Raw genomic sequence first — 21,120 nt, forward strand, 5'->3', positions numbered from 1 at the left:
TGTATTATTGGATTTCCAGACAGAGAGGAGAAAAAGATTGAGGTTCAAAAAGTATTTAAAAAACGGCAGAAAATTTCAAATTTGGCAAAAGACAAAAACCTATGGGTTCTAGAAGCTGAACACACTGCCAAAAAGGATAAACTCAAAGAAATCCAATGCAAAAGACATCATAATTAAACTTGCGCAATCTAAAGCCAAAGACCAAATCTTGAAAGTACTAAGAATGGAAAGACAAATTCCTTAAGTGGATGGTGCCAATTTGAATGACAGTGGATTCTCACCTGACACAGTGGAGGCCAGTAGGAAATGAAATCTTTTTCAGATACTGAAGGAAATAATTGTCAACCGCAAAATTCAAAAATATCTTGCAGTAATAAATGGAAAATAAACACATTCTCAAATGAAGGAAAATCAGGAGAATAAGTAGTTAGTACACCTGCATGTAAAGAACTGCCAGGGCAAGTTCTTTAAACAAAGAGTAGAAACAGAAGACTGCTAGGAAGTTCAAAAGGAATTTTGAAATGGATTCATGTAGGATAAATATAATAGAATATCTTTTTTCATTTTTATTATGTTCAGTTAGCCAACATATAGTAAGTACATCATTAGTTTTTGATGTAGTGTTCAAAAATTCATCAGTTGCATACAACATCCAGTGCTTGTCACAACATGTGCCCTCCTTAATACCCATTGCCTAGCTACTCCACCCCCCAATCCCCTTTCCTTCTGTAACTTTCAGTTTGTTTCCTGGAGTCCAGAGTCTCTCATGGTTTGTCTCCCTCTCTGATTTCTTTCCATTCAGTTTTCCCTTCCTTTCTCTGTGACTAACAGACACATGAAAAAATGTTCAAAATCACTAGCCATCAGGGGACTAAAAATCAAAACCACCATGAGATATCATTATACCATTAGAATACCAAAATTTAACAAGATAGGAAACAACAAATGCTGGCAAGGATGTGTAAAAAGGGGAGCCCTCTCACACTGTTGGTGGGAATGTAAGCTGGTACAGGCACTCTGGAAAATAGTATGGAGGTTCTTCAAGATACTAAAAATAGAGCTACCCTATGACCCAGTAATTGCACTACTAGGTATTTATCCCAAAAGATACAGCTGTAGTGAAAAGAAGGAGTATATGCACCCAAATGTTCATAGCAGCAATGTCCATAATAGCCAAAATGAGATGTCTTTCAAAAGATAAATGAATAAAGAAGATGTGGTACATATATACAAAAGAATGCTACTCAGTCATCAGAAAGGATGAATGCCTACAAATTGTATCAACAGGCGTGGAACTGGAGGGGATTATGCTAAGTGAAGTAAGTCAAGCAGAGAAAGACAATTACCATATGGTTTCCCTCATATGTGGAATATAAGGAATAGACTATCTTTATCATTATTTCATTAAATCATATTTTAGGGTTGAGGCAAACTCATGAAACCCTGTGGCACTCACCATATGAAAAGGACATACTTAAGGAAGTTCTATTTCAGTAAACGAGGATGGGCAAGGAGACTTCACAGGAAGTAACTTTTCTACAATTCACTTCAAGTAGAAAGACATCAATACCAGGTCTCTGATAAAGTTATGTGAAAATATTATATTATTTTGAACAATCACTGGAAAACTGTACAAAGTCATAGACTAAAAAAAAACCACTATCAATAAATCAAATTAGTTCTTCAAAAAAAATCAATGAAATTGATAAAACTCTAAGAAGGCTGACAAAGCACAAAAAATGGAAGACACAGTTCACCAATATCAGGGATGAAATAAGGCACACAGGGGACTATCATGATAAATCCCTCAGTCTGGAAGGAGGTAATTAGGAATACTGTGAACAACTTCACACTCATAAATTTAGCAACTTGGAGGAAGTAGACCAAAAATCAAACAAGATGAAGTAGAGATTCTTGATAGTATTTTAATCATTAAATAAATTGAGTTTGTAACTTAAAGGTTCCCAAAAAAGAAATCTCCAAGTCCAGGTTGTTTCATTATCATATTCTACCAAACATTTAAAATATTAACACTAATTTTATTACTATCTTTCCCAGAAAACAGAAGGGAACAATTTCCCATTCATTTTATGAAGCTAGAATTACCCTGATAACATAACCATACCAGGATCATAAAAAAGATAACTACAGACCAATATCTCTCACAATTTTATACATACAAATAATCAACAAAATATTAGCAAATCATACTTGATCTATGAATTAACTCAAAATGGATAAAAATTGAAATGTAAACCATAAAACTCTAAACCTTTTACCAAAAATGAATAGAAGTTCATCTAGGACAAGGACTTCTTAGAATACCACCAAAAACATGTAAAAGAAGCAGAATTTGGTAAATATGATATCATCAAAATAAAAAATTTCTTTTTCCCTAAGGAAAACTCAGTGAAGAGAATGAAAAGGCAAGCTTGAAACTGGCAGGGAATATTTGGAAACTTGAAACTGGCAGGGAATATTTGGAAACATATATCTAACAAAGGACTAATATCTTTAACACATAAAAGCTCTAATACCTCTGCCACAAAAACAAAGAATATAACAAAATAAACCAGTCCATTTAGAATATGCACAAATGGCATGAAGAACCAGTTTACCAAAAGTGGTATACAGATGTCAAATATTTTTTGAACATCATTATTCAATAGTAATATGCATATTAATGCCACAAGTGAGATTATCATTGCACACTTACCAGAATGGCTGAAATAAACAAATTAATTAATTAAGTAAGTAAGTATAGCTACACTGAATGCTGGCAAGGATGTTGGATCACTTAAATGCTGCTAATGAGAATGTACAGTAGCACAGCCATTCTGGAAAAATAGTTTGGCAGTTTCTTAGTAAAATCAACCAGGCAACCACCATATGACCCACAATTATACATTTTGTCTATCCATCCAGACAAATGGAAGCATATGTTAACACACAAAACAGGAGTGTTTGTAGCTACCTTATTCATAATACCTGCAAAACAACCCAGAAGTCCTTCAGTGGGTGGATGGTTAAACAAACTGTGGAACACTACTCGGTAATAAAAAGGAACAAACTATCGATTGCATGCAACAGCTTTGATGAAGCTCCAGAGAATTCCACCATGTCATAAAAGCCAGACCCCAAAGATGACACATTGTATGATTCTATTTCCAAGATGTTCTTAAAATGAAAACATTGTAGAAACGTAATGTACAATTAGTACATTTACTAAATGTACAATTAGTAGTGGCAGAGGTTAAAGGAGGGAATGGAGTTCAGAGGTAACTGGATGTGGTCTATAAAAGGGAAACACAGGGCATCTTTTCCGTAATGGAAAGGTTCTACATCTACATACCAATGTTCATATTCTGAGTGATATGGTACTACAGTTTTTCAGGGTGTCACCATTAGGGGAAATAGAATAAAGAGTATATAGGATTTTTCTTTATTATTTTCTACAGGTGCATACATACTTTAATTATCTCAGAAGAAAACATTTAAGGAACCACTTCTCCCCTTTTAAAGATGGAGGTGTTGTTCCTAGGTCTACTTGGGATATTGCATCCTCCTTGACTTTGTGTGCATTCTTTTTTTTTTTTTCTTTTTTTTTTTTTTAATTTTTTATTTTTTATAAACATATATTTTTATCCCCAGGGGTACAGGTCTGTGAATCACCAGGTTTACACACTTCACAGCACTCACCAAAGCACATACCCTCCCCAATGTCCATAATCCCATCCCCTTCTCCCAAACCCCCTCCCCCCAGCAACCCTCAGTTTGTTTTGTGAGATTAAGAGTCACTTATGGTTTGTCTCCCTCCCAATCCCATCTTGTTTCATTTATTCTTAATAAAGAATTTAATTTCTTTCTCAATTACTTCACAAGTCACCTTGACAGGAGGCCAGCCATGCATGTGCATGTGTGTGTTGTGTGTGCACATCCACAAACACACCTTATGTACATACACTTATTATATATATTGCTGATACAAAGTTGACACACAATTATTATACACACATAATGGCACACAATTAAGTATACAGTACTCTATACTGTAAATTCCATACAGCACATTGACTTGCACAGAATGCATTATTGATTTTGGCTAAATTCATATCCACAGCCAACTTATTATGGTCACAACTAAAAAGCAAATGTAGTTCCCACAGATGTTGGTTATTTTGTTTACATTAACAAGAAGGATGCAAAAGTAAAACAATGAAAACACATTGGTACTTCACTCATTTGTCAATGACCTGAATGAGTCAGTATTATCTGCTGATTCAGATAATGATTTTTTTTTTTTAAAGATTTTATTTACTTACTAGAGAGAACAAGCAATAGAGAGATCATGAGTGGCGGCAGTAGGGCAGACAGACGCCCCACTGAACCAGGAGACCCACAGATAATGATTTTTTAATACTGGAAGAATGTTTTCTAAGTTTGTGTGTTGTTTGCAATGGAACAGCTACAGACACAACTTATTTTGAAATTGAATCTTACTATTAACCTTTCTCCATTACTTTTTATGGGGGGGGGTCTCTAGAAAAGGGTCAGCAAATTTTTTTTTTTTAAGATTTTATTTTTTTATTTGACAGAGAGAGATTACACGTAGGCAGAGAGGCAGGCAGAGAGAGAGAGGAGGAAGCAGGCTCCCTGTGGAGCAGAGAGCCTGATGCGGGACTCGATCCCAGGACCCTGAGATCATGACCTGAGCCGAAGGCAGTGGCTTAACCCACTGAGCCACCCAGGCGCCCAACCTTTCTCCATTACTTTTTATGGGGGGGGGGGTCTCTAGAAAAGGGTCAGCAAATTTTTAATGTAAAGTGTCACAGCATAATATGTTAGGCTTTGCAGGTCAGGCAGTCTCTATTGCAACTACTCAGCTTTGCCTTGTGGCTCTGGTATTGAAAGTAGCCATAGAAAATACATAATTAAATGGCCTGTCTGTGTTCCAATTAAACTGTATTTACAAAAACAGATAGGAGGCTGGATTTGGTCAGTACCCATTCTGTGTCAATCCTTGCTCTAGACTGAGAATGAGCAAACTTTCTGTAAAGAACCAGGTAGTAAATATTATATTTATTACTTATCTATCCACCTATCTATCTATCTATTATCTGTCATCTATATATCTATCTATCATCTGTCTAATCATCTATCATCTATCTACTATCTATAAGGTCTGTGTAGCATGTTCTCTGCTTTTAGTTCATAACTCTTGAAAATGTAAAACTCATTTTTAGCTTGCAGGCCAGATTTAAAGCACTATATAGTTGGGTGATACCTGCTGTAAACAGTCAGCAAAATAAACCAAGACTCAATTTGTACCATTTCACTGCTGCAAATAATCCCATGGCTGATTTTAAATTGTTAATGTAATGTCCCTGAACCCACAGTTGGGAAGACCTGTGTACAAGAACAACATTATATATATTTCCACTATGTAGATATAATGCATATTAATAATCTCAAAAGCATAGAAAATAGATGCAGGAAAATCATTAGAAAATGATAACTTTTTAATATTTATTACCTTTGTTTTGAAAGGATTTAATTACAATTAAATTTATTAAAAAGTATATATATGATATATATATATATTTAAATTTTATTTTATTTTTCCAGTGTTCCAAGAGTCACTGTTTATGCACCATACCCAGTGCTCCATGCAGCATGTACCCTCCTCAATACCCACCACCAGGCTCTCCTATCCCCTTACCCTCCTCCCCTCCAAAACCCTCAGTTTGTTACTAATAATTACAATTAAATATAAGTTTAATTCCATTTAAATTTATTAATAATAATATAAATGGAGTTAAATTTAAATTTCAACATAATTATAAGCTGGAGGTGGATAGACTCTTACTCACAACTGTAATGTCCATGGTCCCAGGGTTATATCAGGTAGAGTGTGCTGGGACAGAGTTAACTAGTGATCCCAAGAATTGGAGTATAGCTTCAGAGAGGGATCAGAGGGCCAGGGGATAGTACAGCAGCAATCATTACGTTTGGATAGGTAGATGGCAAGTAGTTTGAGGAAATTTTAGAAATAGGGACTACATCCATTCTTAGACAATGACTCCCCAGCACATTTTCAGGGACTGGATGGGTAACTAAAAGATATTTCACATAGATCTGGTCTTAATAAGAGCTCAACAAATAATAATAGTGATTATTATTATAGATTATTAAATGGGGATAGAAAGAGAGGCTTTGACTGGAGCTCATGGTATTTTTCCCACTGAAGAGAGGAAACTGTCCTTTCTAATGCGAATGTATTCTCTGGAATGTCAGAGGACCAAAGCCTTCAAGAAACAGGTGAACAAGTCAGCTACCCAGGGTGTCCGTTCATTCACAAATTAACAGGAGGGCTCACTCCATTCAAGCTCCAAGCAGACATCACCAGCTGTGTGTCACAGCAGCATACATTACAGTGCCAGCTTTCTACCCATGAAAATGCTTTGTTATAACAGTCTCAGGGAATTTGGCTTAGTGAATAGGAGTGAATGATAGACAAAGTCAAACAGGGTCTATTTCTTACTCCTTAATGTTCATCTTTGTTCATTCTTAATCTCTGACAAGGTATAGCTAAAAGGAAAGAATAAATCCTTAGCAAATCCTAAAAGACCACTGTATGGGGAGAAGGACTCCTCCACTCAGCAACTAGCAAGAATGTCACTCCAAGGGTACGGGGTTAAGTGAAAAGTGTCAGAGAGCCCTGCGGAGAAATAGACTGCTCCATTAAACAATGATCTATTGTTGATCCAAATCTTGATGAGGAAAGCACTTTAATTATGTAGTCACAGCAAAATGTCTGACCCAAGGGAATGAGCTGCAAGGATTGGATAAACTTGATATTCCAGAAAGGTGTAAGTTACTAGAAAGAAAAAATAAAGACACAATAGTGACACCATTGGAAGAAGCTAAATTTAGGGATGATACTACAGATATCTAGAGATACTGAATTTAGGGGTATCATACACTAGCAAATGGTCTTAGAGGAACACATGGCCAGGACTCAGCCAGTGTGTGTCCAGAGAAGTGCCTCCTGCATCCTGGAGTCCCTATTTTCTATGCACTAAGCCTGGAGGAAGGTTTCCTTTCACTGGGCATTACGATAAGTAATGCTAATGCAATTTTAGGAGACTGGTGCTTTCCTGGGGTGGGTGGGTGGGGGGATCTAATCTGCATAAACAATCCAGAGATTAGAGATGTTAGCCTTTCTCTATAGCTCTGTAATAAAAGTGCTTATCGGTGGATGGGGCAGTGTGTTATTGCTTCAGAGTAAGTTTTATTCAGGTGGGTTTGGTAGAATAAGCCAAAAAGGTAGGGTGTCATTGCCTAAATGTTTTATCCCAGCCAACCTCACAAAACTCTACTCTCTTTCGGCATCTTAGTGCAGGCTGATTAAGCTGCAGGTGTGGAAAGCACCCCAGTAGATGTTACCACCTCGAGTGAAAGAGTTTCAGTCTTTGTCTTCTCACTGGATAGAATTCAGGTGAGAGACCAGAAAGCACAAGCAGAGTATATTAAGTACACTCACAAGAGAGGGGAGTGAGCAGCTTGAGAAAGACTCAAATGCCCAGTACAGAATTGGTCCTGGGTTTTTATTAATTGGGAAGCAGAATATTACTAAGGGATGGCATAGTCATTTTGGGGGTAGGAAGCTGGGTTGCCTGCTTTTTCTTCTTAATTTGGTTAAAGATTTCCTGTCATAACTTCTGTCCTCTTGGGTCCATCTGGATTGATTTGTTTTTTTTTTGGGGGGGGGGAGTGTTCCCTGGACAGTTCTCTGATATCCCCCATGTGGATGCACCTATCCAAAGTTCTTTTGTCTTACTTACTAACCAGCATCCCCTAAGAACGCTGGGGGAAGGCAGGCATTGGCAAACCAAAATGTTAAATGCAATGTTTTTCTTTTTGTGCATATGTGTCCGTATTAGAATTCCCCTTCCATATTGGAATTCCCCTTGGCCCTCTTGACAGGTTGTGCCTAATTGCAGGTCTCAGATATCTATCCCTTTCCCCCAACATTCACCTTCCCTGACCCCACTTCCTATGAGACCAGAGAGCCTCACACACTATCTGACTGCCTACCACCCAGCCTCCGATTCAGCCTCCCACAGGTATTCAGTTTTTAGGCCTGTGCATTGGACTGCCTACACTGACTTCACACTTAATGCCTTTGGGTAAACCAGATTGTCACCTCCCTCCCAGGTACTTGTTTCTTGGATGAATGGTTGCTGATTTCCTTTCCTGAGTCCCACCTTTTCTTCAATCCATCTTCCCCGCTGTTGCTGGAGTGATCTCGTGGGAGCATTTGCTTGTGTGCTTACCATCTGTAAGTCCATACTGGAATTCCTGTCGATGGTTCACAGGCACCTTGCTGTCCAGTTTCTGCCAAGGTGCACCAGCAGTTCCATCTTCTCTCCCACCTTCCTTACTCCCCCTCTATTCAGACTGTCGTGTACATTTCCAACAATACTGAATGCTCATACATTCCTGCCACTTTGCATGGGCTCTTCTTGTTCTGAATGCTCTTACTTTGTTTTTCTCTTTCACCTTGAATTGGATTCCTAGTCATGAGACAGGGAAAGCAAAGGGTCTCCATGTTTTATTTTGTTTCCTTTTGCTTTGTTTTTTGCTTCTGTTCTTGCGAGGACCTGCACCAACACCCCATTCTGTACATGCCTTTATGTATGTCCTTCTTCTAAGGGAGAAAGAGTTAATGATATCTTTGGAGTCTTCCAGCATAATAGGTAATATCTAAACCACTGGAGATAGACATCTCAATGCTAAGACGCCAGGCTTCACAGAATAAGTTTCTTATGATGGACAACTGGATCTTGTCCTTTTTCCTGGGTGCCTGAGAAGACATGTACACCAGGCCACTGTCCTCAATGAAAAAATCCAGACCCTGAATAAAGATAAGATTCATGCTACTTTCCTTTCTGAGTCTCCCAGACAGTCCATCTGAACCTGTACTCTCTATATCTTCAATAAACTCTGTTTTCGCCTCCTCCTGTCTCACAATTGATTTCCATCCTCAGGAAAGCCAAGGACCCTGTTGGATGGTCCTGCAGGACTCACCTCTGGTCCTCAACCTGGCCTGCCTGCATCAGTCTTTTTAGATCAACACTAACAGTCTTTCACTCCCCCACATTGTCTAACCCAGGCATAGATGTTGTAACAGACAAATCTCCTTTCTGAAGAAAAGGAAGGAAGGAAGGAAGGAAGGAAGGAAGGAAGGAAGGAAGGAAGGAAAGAAAGAAAGATGGGAGTGAGGGAAAGAGGATGGGAGGAAGAAGGGAGGCAGGAGGGCAGCGGGAAAGGGCTGTCTCAATACACATGAATCCACCCTGGAAAGATACTTGCAGACAATGCTTCCTTGGGAAGAAGTTAGGGAGTTTTTTAAGGCAAATGCTAGTGAATTTTTAAACAAAGCGTGGAAAAATTGTTTTTATTTTAAAAAATGTAAATGTAAAACCTGAGGCATAAATAATGCAGATACTTACTAACTGCTTGTGCATGATTATACACTGAGAGAAGTGGCAGATGAAGGAGGAAGGATCCTCTTGAAGTTTGGATTTTATTCAGTATAAACAGGAATTTTAAAAACTCTTGAGTATAAGAATAACATACAATATACTGTTCACATTTTCTTTTTAAATTTTTCATATAGTACAATTGTAATTTTTAAGTCAGGTTGTTTTCTTATTGTTGTTGAGCTGTAGGAGTTACTAATATATTTTGGTATCAATTCTTTATAAGATACACAATTTGCAATATATTCTCTTATTCTATAGGTTGCCATTCACTCTGTTGAGAATGTCCTATGATGCACAAAGTTTTTAATTTTGATTAAATCCAACTTATGTATTTCTTTTCTTTACTGTCTCTGTTTTTGTTGTCAAAATCCAATGTTATGAAATTTTCCTTTATGTTTTCTTCTGAGTGTTTTATGGTTTTAACTATTACATTTTGGTTTTAACCTATTTTGAGTTAATTTTTGTTTGTTTGTTTGTTTTTAATTTTTTATTTTTTATAACATATATTTTTATCCCCAGGGTACAGGTCTGTTTTTAGTGTAAAGTAAGGGCCCACCTCACTTTTTGTGTGGGGATATCTGATTTTTCCAGCACCATTTGTGGAAAAGACTATCTTTTCACATTAAATGGTCTTTGCACTTGTGTAGAAAATTATTTGAGCATATATACTAGACTTTACTTCTGGGTTATTTTTCTCTTTTCTATTGGTTTATCTGTCTGTCTTTATACAATGTTTTGATTTCTGTGACTTTGTATTAAATTTTTAAGGCTTTCTTTCCTTAAAGAAGAGTTTGAGTGAACTCATCTCCTAGGAAATCATTCCTGGTCAGTTACATGAGTGACAGTATTCTAAACCCAGGGACTGGACATCCAGATAGGGGAAATGGATGAACACTTCAGACTTGAGCAGTGTAGGCTGCTTTATAGCTCTTCTGCCATCAAACAGATGAGGCCTTTTGTTACTGGCCCTGATGTGGATAACAGGCAGGAGACCTACACTTTCTGGGCAAAATGTGTGATTTTTGTATTGTACATCATAATGAAGTAGAGATAAGTAAATCAAATACATTGCACTGAAAAAGCTAGAAATTGCTATTATGGTCCTTGCCTCATCCTGAAGAGAGGTGGTATCAATCACCCCAATAGTCCTTGACACCAGAGTGGCACTGCTTGCCTAGAGAAAGGCAGAAACCAAGACTGGCTTGTGACTCACCTCCAAGCCCCAGGAAATTTCTTCAAGAAGTCAAAGGGAAGGTATCCTTTAATCAACTTCCCTCAAGACAAGATTTCTAGGTCACAATCCATTACAAACCCAGTCTAGACTTGCAATCCCGCCACAGCTTTCTTCAGCTAAATTTGGGACACAGGAGGACAATTTATAAGCAAAAGGGAGCTTGTAGGGGACTTCAGTTGTATGTTCCCCTATATGTCCTTGTTATAGGATTAGAAGTTCAGAGTCTCATTGTGTAACTTCCTGTCCGCCAATTGTATCTAGAATTCTAAACAGATTCCCCGGGAGGGGGAATCATTCCATGGCTGGTAAATTTTTCAGGAAACTTCTGGTGATTTTTCCTGAAGATTCTCCAAACAATGTGAATCAATGCTGCCTTCATATTGTTGACTTTTTGAGCACAGTGTCATAGTATCTGGGAATGACAGCAATGTCAGACCACATGACCTGCAAGTTGAGGAGTCAGCACTAAAGGCAGACTCCCTGACTCCCACCCATTTCTCCCTCCACTGCCCACCACCCCCTGCTCCCCAGGGAGTGTAATTCATAGTCACCAATAGGAAATAGGAGCAGCAGCTGCTTCCCTCAGGCACAAACTCTTAAGACAGGATGTATTCAGATGCCTCAGAACCTTAGCAGTGTGCCTTGCATTGACTAACTGTTCAGAAAGTGCCTTCAGATCTACTGAAGATCTACTTCAGATCTACTGAGTCATTTAGCCCCTTAATTAAACATTCTTAAGTGATAAAGTAACAAAATTAATTATGATGGTGTTATCAGAATTCTGTCCCCTCCCAGGACTTCTGTTTCCCCTAATAATAGAAAGGATGCTGTTCTTTTGCTTTTGGGTCCTTTAGCCCTTCCATTGGAATTCACATTTTTCTCAGTTCTCTTCTTCGCACCCTTCCTTCTTTATTCCTTCTGCCTTCCTTTCAAGGTTGGTGCCCTCAAGATATCTCTTGGCTCTACCAGCTTTCACAGAGGTACACTCAGATAAGCTACTCTCTCTTTGACCCCCCACTTCTGATTATAGTTCCTCTCAGCTTGTCTCCACCTTCCTGTCCCCAGGCCAGTGAATCTGCCTTATGCTCTCTGGATCTCTTGGTCACCTAAAAAACTGTTGGTATGTATGTGTGTATGTATAAGCATGTATGGACCATCTACTTGACATTATGGGAGTAAGTACTCCACCCCAACAAAACTCAATAAAGCGAATCCAAATCCTGACAGGCTCTCCTAAAAAAAATATACTACATTAGAGGTATTTGGGATATCTGAGGTGGCTTACGAGGGGCTGTTCTGGGGACAGGCATTAAGGAGCTCCATAGAGTCCAGTCCTTGGGTCAGCCCTACTCTGCATATGCATGAACACGCTAGGAGTGGGCTGCAAGGGGAAGGCTGGGAGAAAATGAATGTGGTGGTCATTTCTAAAGTCTTATACTGATCCTCAGCTGTAACTTCACATTAAAATCTCTTGGAGGATTTAACAAAAACCAAAGCTCAGGCAATATCCCAGAGAGATTAAATCAGCAACTCTGGGTGTAGAACCCAAGGATAGTTAACTCCCTCCATCACCCATCTGCAGGGGATGCAATCCCAGACCCCAGAGGATGCCTGAAACCATTGAGAGTGCTGAACCTGATATATACTATGCATATTCTTGTGTGTACATAACTATGATAAACTTTAACTTGCAGATTTAGCACAGTAAGAGATTAACAATAACTAATAATAAAATAGAATAATTACAAAAATATGTTGTAATAAAAGCTATGTGAGTGTGCTCTCTGTCTCTCTCTCAAGATATTTTACTGTCCTGTACTCACCTTCTTGTGATGATGTGAGATGATTAAATGCCTACATGATGAGATGAAGTAGATGAATGACGTAGGTGTTGTGATGTAAAGATAAGCGACTACTGGGGTGCCTAGGTGGCTCAGTGGGTTAAGCCTCTGCCTTCAGCTCAGGTCATGATCTCTGGGTTCTGGGATGGAGCCCTGCATCAGGCACTCTGCTCAGCAGGGAGCCTGCTTCATCCTCTCTCTCTCTCTGCCTGCTCTCTGCCTACTTGTGATTTCTCTCTGTCAAATAAATAAATAAAATCTTAAAAAAAAAAAAAAAAAAGATAAGTGACTACTGACCTCTGAAAGCATGTCAAAAGAAGGACCATTGGCTTCCAGCCTGTGGTTGACCACAAATAACTGAAGTCGCAGAAAGTGAAACTAAGGTTAAGGGAGGGGCTACTGTTTCAGTATTTTCAAAGAGTTCTGAGGTAATTACAACATGGAATCAAGATGGGAAAATTGAAATTCACAATAATGAAAAGAAAGAGAAAGAGAATGAGAGAAATAGCAAGGTATAATTTCCTTGCACTGGTCAAATCCTGGGGCTAAGCACATTGTATAATAATAAAACATTATTTAATTTAATATTTCTAATAATGCTGTGGGATTGGTAATAGTATCCTTATTTTAGAGGTGATGAAACTGAGGATCCAAGACATTAAGTAATAAATCAGGACCTTATTTGGATCTACTTTTCCCAAAACATTCCGAACTCCAATCTCCCTACATTGCTCCTTCTCTGTTCTCATCAGTCTGTTATTGAAGAATGTCTATAGAATAGGGCTGATCACACTGGTAGGAAGTAGGCTAATAAAACTAGTCAGCTGCAAATAATGTATAACCCTGAAAAAGAAAGAATGACTCAAAGGGCAAATCCAAGAGCTCAGAGGACAAAGCTGAGGACAATGGAAGATTATTCCAGGCTTGAAATCTAATCAAGGATTTACAGCAAGGAAAGTCACAGGGAGAGTGCCTGGGTGGCTCAGTTAGTTAAATGACTACCTTCAGGTCGTGATCTCAGGGTTCCGGGACTGAGACCCACATCAGACTCCTTACTCAGTAGAGAGCCTTCTTCTCCCTCTCATTCTGCCTACTACTCCCCTGGCTTGTGCTCTCTTTTTCTCTAAATAAAATCTTAAAAAAAAAAAAAAAAGGTCACAGGGAATATAATCCCAACCTGTGACTCCTTGAGCAATGGCAGATGGACTCCTTTTATTTAAGGTGAGAATGAATATTAAGGAAGGAGAGCCTCGTCATAATATGTAGAGGTGGGCATAATGTGGTATATGTGCCTGGAGGCTTGTGTTCCTCTTTGTGTGGGGATATTGACATTATAATGAGGTAAAGGTAACTGTCACTCCACAGATCACTCTGTGGTCCATCTGTGCAGGTGTGAGTCAGGGGTTGAGCTCAAACTGATCTGGATAATCTCTTCTTCATTTTGGCAGTTGTTATTGCATGAGGGGTAGTCTTGGTTCCCATCACAGGATGCTCTACCCATTCGGTCTTTTGCCTGATTTATAAAATAAGATGGAAAGAAGAGCTTAAGGAAAAATGTAGGACAAAATTTGGTGAGTACAAAAATGTGGGCAATAAAAGTCAAGTCTTAGAAGCTAGCTGATGACTTTACCAGGCCCACAGCTATCTATCATCTATCTATGTATCTATCATCATCTATTTATTTTTGAAAAACTGCTTTGGAGAAGTTTAGATTAGAGATTTATATTTAGCTTTAAGCAATTATGTATCTTTTCTACTACACTGGAAGGACTGGGTAGATGACAAGTGATTAAAAATAATATTCAACTGAGTAAATTTGAAGATCTAATTGGCTTTATTAAGCAATAAATGGATCATGCAGCATTCATCTAGTAAGTTGAGAGAGAAGCTGAAGCATTGCATCAAAAGGAAACTTTTAAAAATTACTTTTATTAACATATAATGTATAATTTGCCTCAGGGGTACAGGTCTGTGAATCATCAGGCTTACACATTTCACAGCACTCATCATAGGATGTACCTTCCCCAATGTCCATAACCCAACCATCCTCTCCCTACCCCCAAAGCCCCAGAAATCCTGTTTGTTTGTGAGATTAAGAGTCTCTTGTGGTTTTTTTTTCCCCTCTCGATCCCATCTTGTTCATTTTTTCCTTCCCTACCCCACAAAACCCCCACCCTGACTTTCAAATTCCTCATATCAGGGATATCATATGATAGTTGTCTTTCTCCAGTTGACTTATTTCAGTTACCTTAATACCCTCTAGTCCCATCCATGTCATTACAAATGGCAAGAGTTCATTTCTTTTGATGGCTACGTAATATTCCATTGAAAAAAAAAAAATATATATATATATATATATATATATATACCACTTCTTGATCCATTCATCTGTTAATGGACATCTATGTTCTTTCCATAGTTTGACTGTTGTGGACATTGCTGCTATAAACACTCAGGTGCACATGCCCCATTGGATCACTACATTTGTATCTTTAGGGTAAATACCCAGTAGTGCAATTGCTGGGTCATAGGTAGCTCTATTTTCAACTTTTTGAGGAACCTTCATGCTGTTTTCCAGAGTGGTTGCACCAGCTTGCATTCCCACCAACAGTGTAGGAGTATTCCCCTTTCTCCACATCCTTGCCAGCATCTGTCATTTCCTGACTTGTTAATTTTAGCCATTCTGACTGGTAGGAGGTGGTATCTCGTAGTTTTAATTTGTATTTCCCTGATGCCAAGTGATGTGGAGCACTTTTTCATGTGTCTGTTGGCCATCTGGATCTCTTCTTTGCAAAAATGTCTGTTCATGTCCTCCGACCATTTCTTGATTGGGTTATTTGTTTTTTGGGTGTTGAGTTTGATAAGTTCTTTATAGATTTTGGATACTAGCCCTTTATCTGATATGTCATTTGCAAATAACTTCTCCCATTATGTCAGTTTTGTATTTGGTTTTGTTGACTATTTCTTTTGCAAAATCTTTTGATCTTGATGAAGTCCCATAGTTTACTTTTGCCCTTGCTTCCTTGCCTTTGGCAATGTTTCTAGGAAGAAGTTACTGCAGCTGAGGTCGAATAGGTAGCTTCTTGTGTTATCCTCAAGGATTTTGATGGTTTCCTTTCTTGCAGAGAAGTCCTTCATCTATTTTGAGTCTATTTTTGTGTGTGGTGTAAGGCAATGGCCCAATTTCATTCCTCTGCATGTGGCGGTCCAATTATCCCAACACAATTTATTGAAGAGATTATCTTTTTCCATTGGACATTGTTTCCTGCTTTGTCTAAGATTAGTTGGCCATAGAGTTAAGGGTCCATATCTAGGATCTCTATTCTGTTCCTTTGATCTATGTGTCTGTTTTTGTGCCAGTACCATATTGTCTTAATGATTACAGCTTTGTAATAGAGTTGAAGTCTGGGACTGTGATGCTGCCAACTTTGGTTTTCTTTTTCAACATTCCTCTGACTGATCAGGGACTTTTATGGTCCCATATAAATTTTAGAATTATTTGTTCAATTTCTTTGAAAAAAAATTGATGGCATATTGACAAGAAATTTCATTAAATGTGTAAATTGCTTTAGGTAGCATAGACATTTTCACAATATTTGTTATTCCAATCCAGGAGCATGGACCATTTTTCCATTTCTTTGTGTCTTCCTCAATTTCTTTCTTGAGTACTTTATAGTTTTCTGAGCACAGATTCTGTGCCTCTTTGGTTAGGTTTATTCCTAGGTATCTTATGGTTTTGGGTGCAATTGTAAATAGTATTGACTCCTTAATTTCTCTCTCTTCTCTCTTGCTTTTGGTGTCTAGAAATGCAACTGATTTCTGTGCGTTGATTTTATATCCTGACACTTTACTGAATTCCTGTACAAGTTCTAGCAGTTTAGGGGTGGAGTTTTTTGGGTTTTCCACATAAAGTACCATATCACCTGCAAAGAATGAGAGTCTGACTTATTCTTTGCTGATTCAGATGCCTTTTATTTCTTTTTGTTTTCTGATTGCCAGGGCTAAGACTTCTAGTACTATGTTGAATAGCAGCAGTGATAGGGGACATCCCTGCCATGTTCCTGAGCTTAGGAGAAAATCTTTCAGTTCCCCCCATTGAGAATGATATTCACTGTGGGTTTTTCATAGATGGCTTTGATGATATTGATGTTAAATATTAAAATATTTAATATTAAATATTAAAATATTAATATTTTTAATATTATACAATGTGATATTTATGATACCCTCCACCCCTACACTTTTAAGAATTTTGATCAAGAAAGGATGCTGTATTTTATCAAATACTTTTCAGCATCTGTTGAGAGTATCATATGGTTCTTGTTCTTTCTTTTATTAGTGTATTGTATCACATTGATTGATTTGTGGATGTTGAATCAGCCTTGCAGCCCAGCAATAAACCCTACTTGGTCGTGGTGAATAATTCTTTTAAGGTACTGTTGGATCCTATTGGCTAGTATTTTGGTGAGAATTTTTGCATCCATGTTCATCAAGGATATTGGTCTGTAATTCTCCTTTATTATGGGAATTTGTCTGGTTTTGGGATGAAGGTAATGCTGGTTTCATAAAATGAGTTTGGAAGTTTTCCTTACATTTCTAATTTTTTACCAGTCTCAGGAGAATAGGTATTAATTCTTCTTTAAATGTTTAGTAGAATTCCCCTGGGAAGCCATCTGGCCCTGTGCACTTGTTTTTGGGGGAGGTGTTTGCTTCAATCTCCTTACTGGTAATGGGTCTGTTCAGGTTTTTCTATTTCTTCCTGGTCCATCTTGGTAGTTTACACTTTTCTAGAAATGCATCCATTTCTTCCAGATTGTCAAGTTTTCTGGCATATAGTTGCTCATAATATATTCTTATAATTGTTTGTATTTCTTTGGTGTTGGTTGTGATCTCTTCTCTGTCATTCACGATTTTATTTATTTCAGTCCTTTATCTTTTCTTTTTGATAAGTCTGGCCAGAGTTTTATCAATTTTATTATTTTTTTTTCAAAGAACAAGCTCCTGGCTTTATTGATTTGTTTTACTTTCTTTTGATTTCTATTTCATTGATTTCTGCTTTGATATTTATTATTAGGGTTAGGCTTTCTTTGCTATTCTTTCTCCAGCTCCTTTAGGTATAGGGTTAAGTTGTGTGCTTGAGACCTTTCTTATTTCTTGAGAAAGGCTTGTATGGCTGTATACATTCTTCTCAGGACTTTTTTTTGCTGTATCCCAAAGATTTTGAACAGTTGTGTTTTCATTTTCATTTGTTTCCATGAGGTTTTTAACTTCTTCTTTATTTTCCTGGTTGACCCATTAATTCTTTAGTAGGATGCTCTTTAGTCTCCATGTATTTGAGTTCCTTCTTATTTTTCTCTTGTGATTCAGTTCTAGTTTCAGAGCACTGTGGTTTGAAAATATTCAGGGAATTATCCCATTCTTTTGGTATCAGTTGAGACCTGATTTGTGACCCAGGATGTGATCTATTCTGGAGAATGTTCCATGTGCTCTAGAGAAGAATCTGTATTTTGTTGCTTTTGGGTGGAATGTTCTAAATATATCTGTGATGTCCATCTGGTCCAGGGTGTGACTTAAAGCCTTTATTTCCTTGTTGATCTCTTGCTTGGATGATCTGTCCATTTCAGTGAGGGGGGTGTTAAAGTCCTCTACTATTTTTGTATTATCGTCAATGTGTTTCTTTGATTCTGTTATTAATTGATGTATATAATTGGCAGCTCCCATGTTAGGGGTATAGATATTTAAAATTGTTAGATCTTCTTTGTAGACAGGCCCCTTAAGTATGATATAGTGTACTTCCTCATCTCTTATTATAGTCTTTGCTTAAAATCTAATTTATCTAATATAAGGATTGCCATCCCACCTTACTTTTGATATCCATTAGCATGGTAAATTGTTTTCCACCCCCTCACTTCAAATCTGGAGATGTCTTTGAGTCTAAAATGAGTTTCTTATAGACAGCATATCTATGGTTCTTTTTTTTAATGCATTCTGATACCCTGTGTCTTTTGATTGGAACATTTAGCCCATTTTCATTCAGAGTAACTGTTGAAAGATATGAATTTAGTGCCATTGTATTGCCTGTAAGGTGACTGTTACTGTATATTGTCTCTGTTCCTTTCTGATCTACTACTTTTAGGCTTTCTCTTTGCTTCAATATTTCCTGTAGGTCTGGTTTGGTGTTTGCAAATTCTTTCAGTTTTTGTTTATTCTGGAAGCTTCTTATCTCTCCTTTTATTTTCAATGACAGCCTAACTGGATATAGTATTCTTGGCTGCATATTTTTTTCATTTACTGCTTTGAATATGCTATGTCAGTTTTTTCTGGCCTGCCAGGTTTCTGTGGATAAGTCTGCTGTCAGTCTAATATTTTTACCAATACATGTTACAGACCTTTTCTCCTAAGCTTCTTTCGGGATTTCCTCTTGTCACTGAGACTTGTAAGTTTTACTATAAGATGACGAGGTATGGACCTATTTTTATTGATTGTGAGGGGGATTCTTTGTGCCTTCTGGATTTTTATGCTTCTTCCCTTCACCAAATTGGGGAGATTTTCTGCTATAATTTGCTCCAATATTCTTTCTGCTTCTCTCTCTATTCCTTCTTTCTGAGATCCCAAATATTCTAATATTGTTTTATGTTATGGTATCACTTATCTCTCGAATTTTCCCCTCCTGATCCAGTAGTTGTTTGTCTCTCTTTTACTCAGCTTCCTTATCCTCCATCATTTGGTCTTCTATATCACTAATTCTCCTTCTGCCTCATTTATCCTAGCAGTAAGAGCCTCCATTTTTTATTGCACCTCATTAATACCCTTTTTGTTTTCAGCTCGGTTAGGTTTTAGTCTTGTTATTTCTCCAGAAAGGGAATTTCTTTCTCCAGGATGAGATTTTACTTCTTCAAAAGGGATTCTCTAATATCTTCCATGTTTTCTTTGAGCCCAGCTAGCACCTTGATAATCGTCATTCTGAACTCTAGTTCTGACATATTACTAATGTCCATATTGATTAGATCTCTAGACATCGGTATGGCCCCCTCTCCCCCTCCTTTTTTTTTTTTTTTGGTGAGTTTTTCCACCTTGTCATTCTATCCAGATATGAGTGGATGAATGGGAGAACAAAATAGTAAAAGAGTAGCATTGGCCCCAGTAAAATATACACTAACCAAATCAGAAAAGACCTGAAACTGGGGGGAGAAGAAAGGTGAAAAATGAAAAAAAAAAAAAAAAATATATATATATATATATATATATATATATATATATATATATATTAAACTGGTGAATAGAACAGAGCTACCACTTGATTTTGGGTGTATTTTGTTCTGTTAGAAGAAACTACCTCCCACAATTTTAAGTAAAGAAATTTTTTTTTTCTTTCCATACACACACACACACACACACACACAATAATAAGGGTAAACATGATGAAGGGATGGAATATGACTATAAAGATGAAAATTAAAAATGATTCTAAAAAAGGAATTGATAAGAAGTTAGTTGAAAAAAGAAAAAAAAAGAAAAGATGTGATCAAGCTGGAGAATACAACAAAGGCATGCGCCACATTTAGGGTGTATTTTGGCCTATTAGAAGAAATTGTATTGCCAAATTTTAAAGAAAAAAAAAAACCCTATATGTATACAAAAAATAAGGTTAAATACAATGAAAGGATAATATATTACTATAACAATGAAAATTTAAAAAGATTTTTAAAAAGATATTGATAAGGTAAAATAGTTTAGAACATCAAAATAGGAAAGAGAAACAGTTAAAAAATGGAATAAGAAAGAAAGAGAAAGAAACTTTGAAAAACTAATGGAGGGTGCCAGTGGGTTAAGCCTCTGCCTTTGGCTCAGGTCATGATGTCAGGGTCCTGGGATGGAGCCCCAAATTGGGCTTTCTGCTCAGCAGGGAGCCTGCTTCCTCCTTCTCTCTCTCTGCCTGCCTCTCTGCCTACTTGTGATCTCTCTCTGTCAAATAAATAAATAAAATTAAATTAAAAAGAAAAACTAATGGATTATGGGGAAAAAGCAATGAGTTGTATGTGTTGCTTTCCTCTAGCTCTGCAGTTCTGTAGTTCTCATTGATCAGTGAAATTTGTCTTGGCTGGATGTTCTTACTGATATTCTTGGGGGAGGGGCCTGTTGCAGTGATTCTCAAATGTCTTTGCCTGAGGTAGAATTGCACCACCCTTGCCAGGGGCAGGCTAAATAATCTGCTCGATATTGTCTTGGAAACATTTTTTCCCTAGATGCTTTCTATAGAGCTCTGGAGGATGGGAATGAAAAGGTCAGCCTCCCAATCTCTAGCCCCACAGGAGTTGAGAGTTCATGGCCCCACTCCTTGCTGAGCCCTCAGAGAAAATCAGTCTATCCCTTCCATCTCCCTGGTCTCCAGCTGCACTCTGAGCTACCCAGCCTGTGATGGAGCATTTCTATCTCTGGTGCACACCCCCCTTTGGAGTCTCCTGCAGATTCCTGCAGTGTGCTCCCATGCTGCTCC

Source organism: Mustela nivalis, assembly GCF_964662115.1.
Source record: "Mustela nivalis genome assembly, chromosome: 11".
In the NCBI taxonomy this organism is placed as follows: Eukaryota; Metazoa; Chordata; class Mammalia; order Carnivora; family Mustelidae; genus Mustela; species Mustela nivalis.